The sequence below is a fragment of the Aethalodelphis obliquidens genome, unplaced genomic scaffold (assembly GCF_003676395.1).
Source record: "Aethalodelphis obliquidens isolate GAN/ISIS:26980383/991018 unplaced genomic scaffold, ASM367639v1 scaffold73, whole genome shotgun sequence".
Lineage (NCBI taxonomy): Eukaryota > Metazoa > Chordata > Mammalia > Artiodactyla > Delphinidae > Aethalodelphis > Aethalodelphis obliquidens.
In genome coordinates this window covers 1,205,143-1,216,662 of record NW_020838017.1, presented here as the reverse complement: position 1 = coordinate 1,216,662, position 11,520 = coordinate 1,205,143, and the positions used below count along the sequence as shown (strand labels likewise).

Genomic DNA, 11,520 nt, shown 5'->3' with positions numbered 1-11,520 from the left:
TCACATGTTAATTTTTAAATAAAGCAAGTGGTAATGGGAGAAGGAAGAAGACCAGCACTGTTAGACTCAGATCTCATGTTTCTGTTTCTTACAGTTGCATGTATCCTTTGTACTAATGCTAAAATTTTAAGTGGTACGATTCCTATAAGTTTGATTTGATTTGACAAGTTGTGCTATCTAATAATAAAGTTTTTAAAGCAGGCTAACATAAGGCATGAACTAGAGTTACTTTGTACACTGATGATTTGGAAACACTAGATAATGCTTTCCACCCTTACTGAGTGGAGGATACTATGTGTGAAAATTGTAAACAGATTACATGCTCCTGCCCAGTGAAACTTCACCATGTTGACCCCAAAGGGCCCCACAGTCAAGATTTGTGTGGGAGATGCAAAGGCAAATGTCTGTCCTGTGATAACACTTTCAACTTCAAACATATTATCTAAATGAATGTGGGAGGGAAATCACCATACTTCTGAAGGTGTGCTGGTGGAACAGACAAGAGAACCTTTTTCCACACCCCTTCTCCTTTCTGCCTCTTCCTCCTAAAAATACTTCATGAATGGCTGTATGTGACAAAGCCTTTTAAAAAAGTATTGCAAAACAATTGAAAACAGTCTGCATTGATAGAATCAATATATATTTGTGTTGGTTTGCTACAGCTCTTATGGTTCCCACATTACTTACTTCAATTTTGTATTGTTTCTCACAGAATCTCTTTCTATATTTTTATTCCCTTTTTTCCATGCTTAATTCTATTTTATATAAAATTAGAGAGAAGTGAATCATCCAATCCTGAAAACATGGCAGGGAGAGAGATTTAGTTTGATCCATGGGAGAGGGATGTGTGAAGGAGGCACTTTTGTTCTCCATCTGGGGTCCGTTTATATATCAGTAAAGATCAATGAAGAAGAGATGTACATGTATCATGTGCAACATGCTATGTGACCCTTGAAGTGGTTTCATAGCATTTAAGACATTTTAGAGAATTGTTTATCCCTTAGTCAATGTAAGATATTTATTCAGAGCAATTTAACCCAGCTAGAAGTTCTTCTAAGTCCTGGAAAAAGAAGCAATTATAACCTCACAGCCAAAGAATAAACAATGATTTTTTCCCCTCTAATAAGTTGAGTAGTATATTTTAGCAAGGCAGCAACTGGGAATTTACAGTAAGAATTTGTTAAAGAAATAAGTACTAAATAAAAGTCCCTGGGAAGCCATCCCTATTACTTAGTATAATACATGTATATAAACTTTTAATTATTCTTATCAGATAATTATATGTACAATTAGATAATTGTCTTTTAAACACACACACCACACACACACACATACACTCACTTAACAGAGAAAGTGATTTTTTTTTTCCTGGCCCACAAAAGGTGTTTGTCTGATGTAACAAAACAATACAGTTAGCATTAGATACAACCAACCACAAGGAGTATAATGAATGAAAAATTTGTACAATGCACGTAGAAAAACAGGATGTTTACTGTGACAACTATAATTTCTGAAACAATGCTTCTAAAATTACTGAATTATTGAGGTTAAGAGGATTAAATTGCAGATATCCTTAACATTGCCGGTTCTGCCTTTCTCTGAGAGTTCCTTGGAATGGCACACCCAAATTGTGAGAAGAATTTCTTTGAAGAGGTCTTAGGTGAAGAAAATATGGTTCTTACATTGATTCCAGTTAATGAGGAAATTGTTGAAGACCATCTAACGGAACCAAGTGTTTCTTCAACTTCAGAAGTCAAAGTGGAGTCACTGAGTCCAGATAACCAAGTTCATCCTCCTCAAACAGATGAACAGTTCAAAGCTTGCCCAACATCTAGTTGTAGTAAACCAATTTATCCCTTGCCAACCATACTGCCTCCAATTAACAACGTGAGTCGGGACACTTTGCGGAAATGGTGCCAACAACTTAATTTGAGTACCGATGGTCAGAAAATAGAGGTTTATCTGAGACTCCAGAAACATGCTTATCCTGAAAAAGATCAGTATATTCCTGAATCATCACGGGAGGCCAGATTGCAGTCATGTCCAGGGAAACACAAGACGGTGACCAAGACAGCAAGTGTTCAGAAAAGGAAGATGAGTGAGAATGAGGAAAGGACTAACATGGTTGAAGTGATAACTTCAGCTCAGGCAGCCATGTTGGCAGCATGGTCAAGAATTGCTGCAAGAGCTGTTCAACCTAAGGCTGTAAATTCACATCCCCTGCCTACCTCTGTTGAGTGCTTTCTGCCCCAAGCTTCCGGTGTCCGGTGGTGTGTGGTCCATGGCAGACCACTCTTGGCAGACACAGAAGGTTGGGTTCGCCTGCAGTTCCATGCAGGTCAGACCTGGGTGCCTAACACTCCCAGGAGGATGATCTCTCTCTTCATGTTACCTGCCTGCACTTTCCCATCCCCAGACCTAGAAGATAATATGTTATGTCCTGAATGTGCTAAGAGGAATAAGAAAATTATGAAAAGATTAATTGCAATGGGGAAGAAGAAGAAACCTAGTTTGGACATACCAACATCATTGCTTTTAGATGGGCCATGTCTTAATACAAAATAAATGGTTAGCGGAGGGGAAGGGGTGGGGTGTGGATGAAATGTGTGAAGTGGGGTAATTGTATGGTAATGATGGTAACTAGACTTATATCAGTTTTGTAGTATACACAAATATCGAATTACTATGTTGTACACCTGTAACATAACGTTATATACCAATTTTACCTCAATATAAAAAAATGTTTGTTAGAAAAAAAAAAATTACTGAATTATTGAAATCTATATAAAAATAGAAGGATCTTAATAGCAACAAAGTGCATAAAACCAAACATCAAATTTCGAGCAAATTAACATACTAAGCAATTTTGCTAACTAAGCATGATTTTTTTCTCTTGTTCACAATATGCTTAAAATAACTTCATACCAACAGGGTGGGCAGAACATTTAGGTTTCATATCAACTACATGTATGAGCATAAAGTTCCATAACTACAGATAGGGTATTGTTTTCTTTTGAGCTGACAAAGCGACTACTAGTTTCAGATAGTTGTCTGAAATGCTTTACCAGTTGGACATTTTAACCAAGATGCCCACAAACCATGCATCTCTGTACATAGTATTTAAATTGCCATCTCTCCCATCTTTGCCTTCCTTCTAGGAGACATTTCACTTTTAATAAGCACTTTTTGAGCACATACCATGAGTAGGTACCTATCCCATCATAGCAGGTACTGAGATAGGCATCTGGAATGAGTATGTTTATTCAGAAATTGTATTTATTCATATTGTACTTAGAACTAACATTGAATTTTAAACTATTCTAAGGAACCCAGAGTTTTCTTCACCTCTAGCTTGAGATCATTAAATGCTTCACATATGTAACTAAATGAAAACATTGTAGGGCTCCACTTTTTGTTCATAGTTTAAAATAGGTTCTCAAAAATTGTAGGACCAACACGTACTACTAAGTATATACTTCATTGTGTTGAAATGCCAAGAGATGATGCATCTAGTCGTGAATTAAATACCTCAAGTGAGTTTTACTTCTGGAATTATTTTCTGAAAAACATAGAAAATAGAATTTAAGGAAGTTTTTTCACATGAAAATAAATTGTTCAGTTACTATTAAATGATAAAAATCAATACTTGTTTCAATTTGAGATTGAAAGAGCCTTGGTAGGGATACTGATATTATAATTCTTGTCATTTCCCCTATAAATTATTGAATAAGTAAATAGGGAAGACATTTCACAATTGCTTTAGTAGAGAATGATTGGAAAAAATTTATTTGAACAAATATATTTTGAACATTTACTTTCCTTTGAGAACAATGTTACCAGAATATTTTTTATGTATTCTAATGGAAGCAAATTTAAATTTCATAGTTCAGTATTTTGAGCATTTAGCATATTAAATTTACATCTGATTTCTTTATTGATTTTTTGCCTGTCTATCTGGCAGATTCTGGTTTTTGCCTCCATCTCTGTGAACCTGAAATTAATCTGATTCCTTTGTCTGGGCACTCAGTGCTATGGTTGTGTGGTTTAATCTCTGTCCCCAAGAGCACAACCCAATTCATCTCCACTAAAATCTTGACTCCTTTGTGACTTGGCTTTGCATCTGTGTTTCCATCTGCCAGGCATTTCACTGGGTTCTCTTTAGTCTTTTCTGGGAGGCTGTTTGAAAATAATAAGAAAAAAATCATAGTGGACCCAGAGATGCTCAGCTGCTACAATCATAATGAGGCATCTCGAGATTGCAGTGATTCCCACCCATTAGATAAATAAAAAATGGAACTCAAGGAACATTATAAGTTAATCAATGAATTGATCTGTATTGAATATTTTTGAAGGGTGTTTTTTTTTTCTCTGCTAAATAGAAAAAGCTTAAATTTTAAGCTTGACACATTCTTTTAATTCTCACATGTCTGAAATCATCTAATTAAGGATCTAATAACAAAACTTTCTTACTTCTCTCAAAACTTTGATATTAAGGTACTGCAGGCCTCTAGGCTTCTCACAATCAATGCAAGGACTTTTTATATCACTCAAGAGAGCAATGTGGTGATATATTCCTGATACTTAGCGTTCTTATACCATTGTTAATTTCTTTATAATAACAATAAGAGGAATAGGGGGCTTCCCTGGTGGCGCAGTGGTTGAGAGTCCGCCTGCCGATGCAGGGGACGCGGGTTCGTGCCCCGGTCCGGGAAGATCCCACATGCCGCGGAGCGGCTGGGCCCGTGAGCCATGGCCGCTGAGCCTGCGCGTGCGGAGCCTGTGCTCGGCAACGGGAGAGGCCACAGCAGCGAGAGGCCCGCGTACCGCAAAAAAATAAAAATAAAAAAAAAATTAAAAAAAATAACAATAAGAGGAATAATAAGAATCTAATAGGAATTAGAATATTGCTGTTGCTGTTTATACGTTGAGTCCAACAGGGAGATACCGAATTCAGTGTTATGTTCACAGCAATGCCCAAATGTTACATTTTATTTAATATTCAGTTTGTGTGATGCCAAAATAATCTATTAATTATGCAAAAATAAATCAATTTGTTGTTTATGCCATAAACTTGAAAAACTAGGCAGGTCATCCCTTATTTTTTCTCTGGGTAAAAACTTGAGAGGAGATTTTAATTTAATCATTGCAAAAGTGAACAGCTATATCTTTGTCTACATAGTTATAGCTATTGTATATCAGCGATTTTTATTTGCTAGTTTTATTGTGGATAACATTTCTATGTTAATTCCTACAGGCGTCAGAAAATATACAAAGGAAATTCAAGGGAAATTAACAAAGATAAAGGGACATAGTCTCTCACAAGTGAAGCAGGAATAGGAAGCATTCATATCTGCCAGGCTCTTTGGAAGAGTGTAAGTACCATCTCACTACCTTACAGCAGTCTTTCCCTCTCTTTATGTCTCTCTATCTCCGGTTTTAAAAATGCTATTGATTTCTTGGATTAGAAAACATTTCGGCTATGGCTTTTCATCTAAAGATTTGATTTCTATGCATATATTAGCAAACTGGCAGATGTAGAATTATTACCTGGATTATAACTAGAGCTAGAACCCTCATATCACCCCTAGCTTGTGCTCATTTCTATAGCTTGTCTGGGAGGAGGAGACTTTTTCATTGTCTGTGGGGTCATCCAACAGCATGTATGTACATGCTAGAAAGGAACACAATTGACAGTATAAAAGATCTCCCCAAATAAATTTTTCTCTGCAAAATTCATATTAGTGGATTTTGAGCTCTGAACTCTTGTATTCATACAAAAGAACTCTCGTATTTCACACAGTGTTAATCCTTTGCGCCTTCTAACTTAGAAATCTGCTTTGAAAGATCAGTTCAGTAGTTTTGCTTCTAACTTTTTTGTTAAAAATTAGTGGAATGCTTTCAGCTAGCCCTTGTTTATCCTCTGATGTGTGATGTGTTTTCTGGGTTCTTCCTTGCAAAACCTGATCCTCTTCTTTCAGTCAGCTACAAAGTGTTAGAATGTTAAATGGCTGTGTTTGCCAATATCACACTGTACTCTAGAAATACAGACTGCTAAGAGTTACAGAAGTGGCATGTTATCAAGTTTCTAGCAACTTCAAGAGCATAAAAATATTGGCACATCAAAGATTCTGATTCACTTTTAAAGTAACACAGAGCACGTTTTCAAACTTAATAATAAATTGGCAATTTGAAATAAGTAAACTATGGAATGCCGATCTGCTTTGAGCCTGCAGTAATGATTACAGGAAAATGCCCTATCCTGAGGAATGAGTAGAAACCAGCAAATAAAAAAGCCTGACATGCACTCTCCCTCAAGTTTGCTTGCTAGCACAACTCATCTGTATTAAAACCCTAAGCTCATTAAACAATTAAATACAAAGCAATTTATTCCACAGTTAATCGTGCTGCTTTAGGCATATTAAATTAACTGTTCAGAAAGGCATGATTTTCTCTAAGTCCATAGCCTCAGAAAATAGTACCTGGGAATTGGGAGTATCATATGGATTGAAAATTGATCAGAAAGGAAATGGAGATGGACTTTAGAAAATAAAAGTCACTCCATTTTCTAGTTAGAAGATATAAAACCCCCAACGTTAGCTTGATATCCTTTTGGGCTTAGGTTATATTAATTCATTGGCATATCACGCAATCAGAGAGTACATTGAATGACCATTATGCCATGTGCACTATACAATAATGACCATTGTACAATGTGCAAAGCTTTGCAGTGCATTTGGAAATACAGAATACAGAAACAAGTAAAAAATAATAAAACATTTCCAAAGTTGCAGCCCATACAGATAGTACCTAGGAAAAGAGATGTGAGAATGGGGAGAGGATAAACAGAGAAGTCTGATTTGAAGTATATTTTGAAGTGAGGAAATGAAAACAATTGGTATAGAAAAGAGAAATAAATTCAACATAGTTCACACTTATCTAGTACAGAGTTTGTGCCAGGCATCGAGCTAGTTACTAGGGATGACAATCTAAGCTATACTTCATACCTCTAATAACAGATGTAAAGGAAAAAGAGAAAACTTGTCATTAGGATACTGCAAGCATTTTTGCTTGGATGATGAATCAACATTGGGTGGTATGCAGAAATAAGACAGATAAGATAGGAAGCTTCAACTATATACTTGACATTTTAAACAACCATGTGATTATAGATGAAGAGACAAAATTGATTGGCCTGGAAATACATTTGAACGTTGTGTCATTAAAATGACACTCAGGGACTTCCCTGGTGGCCCAGTGGTTAAGAACCTGCCTGCCAGTGCAGGGGACACGGGTTTGAGCCCTGGTCCAGGAAGATCCCACATGCCTCGGAGCAACAGAGTCCGTGAGCCACAACTACTGAGCCCGTGTGCCACAACTACTGAAGCCTGCGTGCCTAGAGCCCATGCTCTGCAACAAGAGAAGCCACCGCAATGAGAAGCCAGCGCACTGCAATGAAGAGTAGCCCCCACCCGACGCAACTAGAGAAAGCCCACCCACAGCAACGAAGACCCAACGCAACCAAAAATAAATTAATTAAATTAATTAATTAAAAAAAAAGAATGACACTCAATTGGCAGTGGCATGGTAGATTCTGTAGTCAAGAACCCATCAGTATTCAATGATCACTCAGTCTGTCACAATGACCATATGGCAATTCAAATCAAGCCTTAAGGAAACCAGGGTAACACATGTTTCTAATGAGATGTTGTATTCCAGCATGGCCTGGTGCACTTCACTTCATGAAACGGGCTGCCAGCTCTGATTCTATATAGCAGAAACCAATGTGAAGAGTCCAAAATTAAAAGCAAAACATCTCTTCTCCATATTACTACTACAGAGTCCTTGAATCACTGGCATGCAATCAAGTTATGCGAGTCAGTAGTGGGGAATCAGATAATAAATGTACACTTCATAACCGAGTTAAAGAATGCTTTTCACAGATGGCTGAGCACTGCAGGGGTATGAATTGTCGTAAGACTAAGCTAACTCCTTCGCCTTATGTGGGAGGAATTTGCTTCAGTTCTGTACCTCAGTACTTCTCCAGCAATACTGGATAACAGAATCAAGACTAATGCCATTTTCAGATTAAATGCTGCCACATCAAGCTCCCAGGACAAGTTCCCCACACTAAGGAAGCAGCTTTGAATGAGACAGAGCAAATCCATACCCTGAGGGAATCACACCAGTGGCCTGGCATCTGAGCTATGCTGATGTGTTTAGGGAGCAACATTTAGACTCCTTGAAATACGTTACACAGGTATATACTTAACTTATTAATGAATGAGCCAGCAGGTAGATTAAGGAGCTTTCCCCCCACACCTCACCCACTCTGCACAGGGTCCTAACCACTGGACTTGAACCCGGGATTGAACCCGGGCCTTCAGCAGTGAAAGTGCACAGGGTCCTAACCACTGGACTGCCAGGGTTCTAAGGAGCTATTTTAAAAAGCACTTGAAGAATGGAGATTTACGTAGTTTTGAAAGGGATGCCTAAATAAGTTTGCTAAATTAGTTAGAAGCCTGGCCCACTTCTTACAGGTCATGAAGTTACAGCATCTTATCAATTTTTGCAGGTTAACTTCTAACTTTGGAGGATGTACTGGCTGAAGATTGTTGGCCAAATTGACTGGGATGAAATTTCATTTTATCAGGAAAATCTATTTGATTTTCTTCTTTCTACCATACATGTTCCTGATAACGCAGACATGGCCTCAGGCTCAGAAAAGTTTACACACTAAACTCCAAAAATCAGAGCAAACTTAGAAGAAACCTTGTCATCCCCTTCATTCTTTTCATGTGAAAGTTTATGGCAAGAGAGGCTTAACCTGTTACCTTGATGCACAGCCTTTTAGAAGCAGGAATGGAACTGAACTTGAGGGTTCCTGACTTGCCTTTAGAGCTCTACCCAACGCACCCTGCTGTTCATTTGTATAAAAATTATAAACCTTTTGATGCATTTCGTGTAGGATTAAGGAGGAAAAACACCTTTACAATAGAGTTCTAGTATGCTATGTGATTCTCATGGTGCTTCCTTTCTGTACATCTTAGGTACATTATAACTAAATTTTTGAAGCTGAAATAAAAGGGATAAGCAGGTAAAGTGCTAATTGCTACCACACATAGCTAGTATGTAAACCGTAGACAGTTGGGCCCTACGAGCATTTTCTACTCAGAATTCCTATTTTGGACCCTAATAACTCTTTATTCCAAGCAGAATATAGCTAAAAACAAACAGTGGGAGTCATAAAACTCCTAGTACAATTAAAGACATGTAATTCTGGGGAGGAAAATTGAGAACCAGTGGCCACAGCAGTGAGTCATCTGTTAGCATATCGACGCTCTAAACCATTGCCTTTAGGAAGAAAAACAAACATCCTAATTTTCCAATCTTAAATTTCAAAGCTCAAATGTTTCTGGCCCTGCATTTTCAAATCTATTTTCTCAGAAAAAAATTAAATGGATTGTTTCCTCAAGTTGTATCATGAGGTAGAGCATCAAAGCCTTATATTTAATCAGTTCTAAACTAAACAAATGACGGTTTTCATATGGAGTAAAAGTTCATACACGTTGAACAAGTAGTAATGAGGGTTCCAGACAATAAATACGAAAGCATTTTCCAAACTTAAATACAAAAATTGACATTATAGGATCTCTAGACTCTCTTCATATTTTATTTTGTTTCGTTGTGGGATGGACTTTCATAGTCAAAGTAAACTTCTTTATCTATTGAATGAACCACGTGAGTATGAATGGTCACTAAAACCTGTTTTCTTTCATAGTAATGTAACTGAAGGAAAATGAGCTATTCTAGAATTCTGAAATTGAGAAAAATCGAAGGAGAGAAGGAGAAACTATAAATGAAAGTCTAAATCTCACTTTCTTCATCTGAATTGTTAGTAATTGTTTATGCATAAAAAATCCATTTCCCTTCTCCATTTCCTTCTTATCAGCTAATAAAAGATACATGAAATGAATGAATATAATTTACCTTCCTATGGATGATACACTGTGGAAGTCCATCTAATTATGTGATTTTTTTTATTATTTGTACCATTTTAAATAACTAACTTGACTATTAAGTGCCCACAACACAAAGTACTGTATTCTGTAACTCATAATATATGTTTAAAATTATGTATAGACATTATCATCATTATCTTCATAATTATCACTAAAGAATAAAATTCTTTTTGAAATAGTACCCTGTAACTTCAGCAGCTCTCCACTTCTTAGAATTTCTGCTATCCACTGAGAGATCGATATAGGCTATTGTTCATGGGTAAACCAGTCAGGTACTGCTTGAAGTCATCGAACATAGATATACTTTTATTTCTGGTGTAATGGTACCAGTGAGAAACATAACATTCACTAACTGTCAGTTATAACAACTGTTCACATCCTAGTGCTTTTATTTAAAACAACACTTTTTACACAGCCTTGAGCCCAGAGCACGGGCACCTTCATCTTAGAATAAGAAAAATAAAGCTACACCGGGCAAACAGGACAGAAACTGGATTTCATGTTTTGTAGTGTTAATCAGAATAAAGCCTCCTTTCATTCCTATCACTGGTCTAACGAAATCCCAAAGATGCCAGCTCTCTTGGACTATTTTCCCTTTTTATTTTAGCTCTGAAATCCCTTGATAATGCTGTCATTCATTTATGTCATTCACTTCACAAATACTTATTGCCACACACGATATGCTAACACTGTGAATGAGAAAATGATCCAGCTTTCACCAAGTTGACATTCTAGTAGGAGAGATAGACAGTAGATAATGAAATATAACTTAAGACAGTGATTAGTGCCCAGAGGAAACAATAAAGCAGGTAAATCAATAAGAAGTAACCTACCAGTGTGGAGGAAAGACTACTTTATATAGTGTCTTTATGGAAACCACTCCTCCCCACCTTGAGGGAACAATATTTAAACAGAGACCTAACTGAAGTAAAAGAAACTAAATCTTGGGGAAGAGAGTTCAGATAGTGAGAACACTCAATGTAAAGGCCCTGAATTAGAGAAAGCAAAAAGAAAGCCAGCAGGGCTAGACAGAAGGGGTCTCAGTGGATGGTGGGGAGGAATGGTAAATGTAGCGTAAGATGTCTGAGATGTAGGAAGGGATAATTTTAAGCAGGATTTATAAGCTATGCACAGAGTTTGAATTGTATTCCAAATGTGCTGGCAAAGCCACTGAGGGTTTTGAAAAAGCAGTGATGTCGTCTGATTTACATTTTAAAAGATCACTGTGCTGCTCTGTGTAATATTGAACGTAGAAGGGAAGAGCAGAGGATGAATACAAATTAACATTTTGGTAGATGAGAATGTTGGTAGATTAGTCTAGAATTTGGCCATGAAGGCAGTGAGATGCAGTTGATCGTTGGATACCTTTTTGAGGTAAGCTCACAGGACTGACTGAGAAATTTAGTATCAGGTGGTAAGCAGGAAAGTTGAAGCCAAATAACATGTATATTTTTGGCAAGAGTAACTGGGTTACTGTTGGTGCCATTTATTGAGACAGAGA

At 37.1% G+C, this 11,520-nt stretch overlaps 1 pseudogene; it reads left to right on the top strand.

Annotated features, from left to right (window-relative positions):
- The first annotated feature begins 1,614 nt into the window (after positions 1-1,614).
- On the top strand, positions 1,615-2,565 carry LOC113612182 (developmental pluripotency-associated protein 2 pseudogene; annotated as a pseudogene).
- Positions 2,566-11,520: the final 8,955 nt, after the last annotated feature.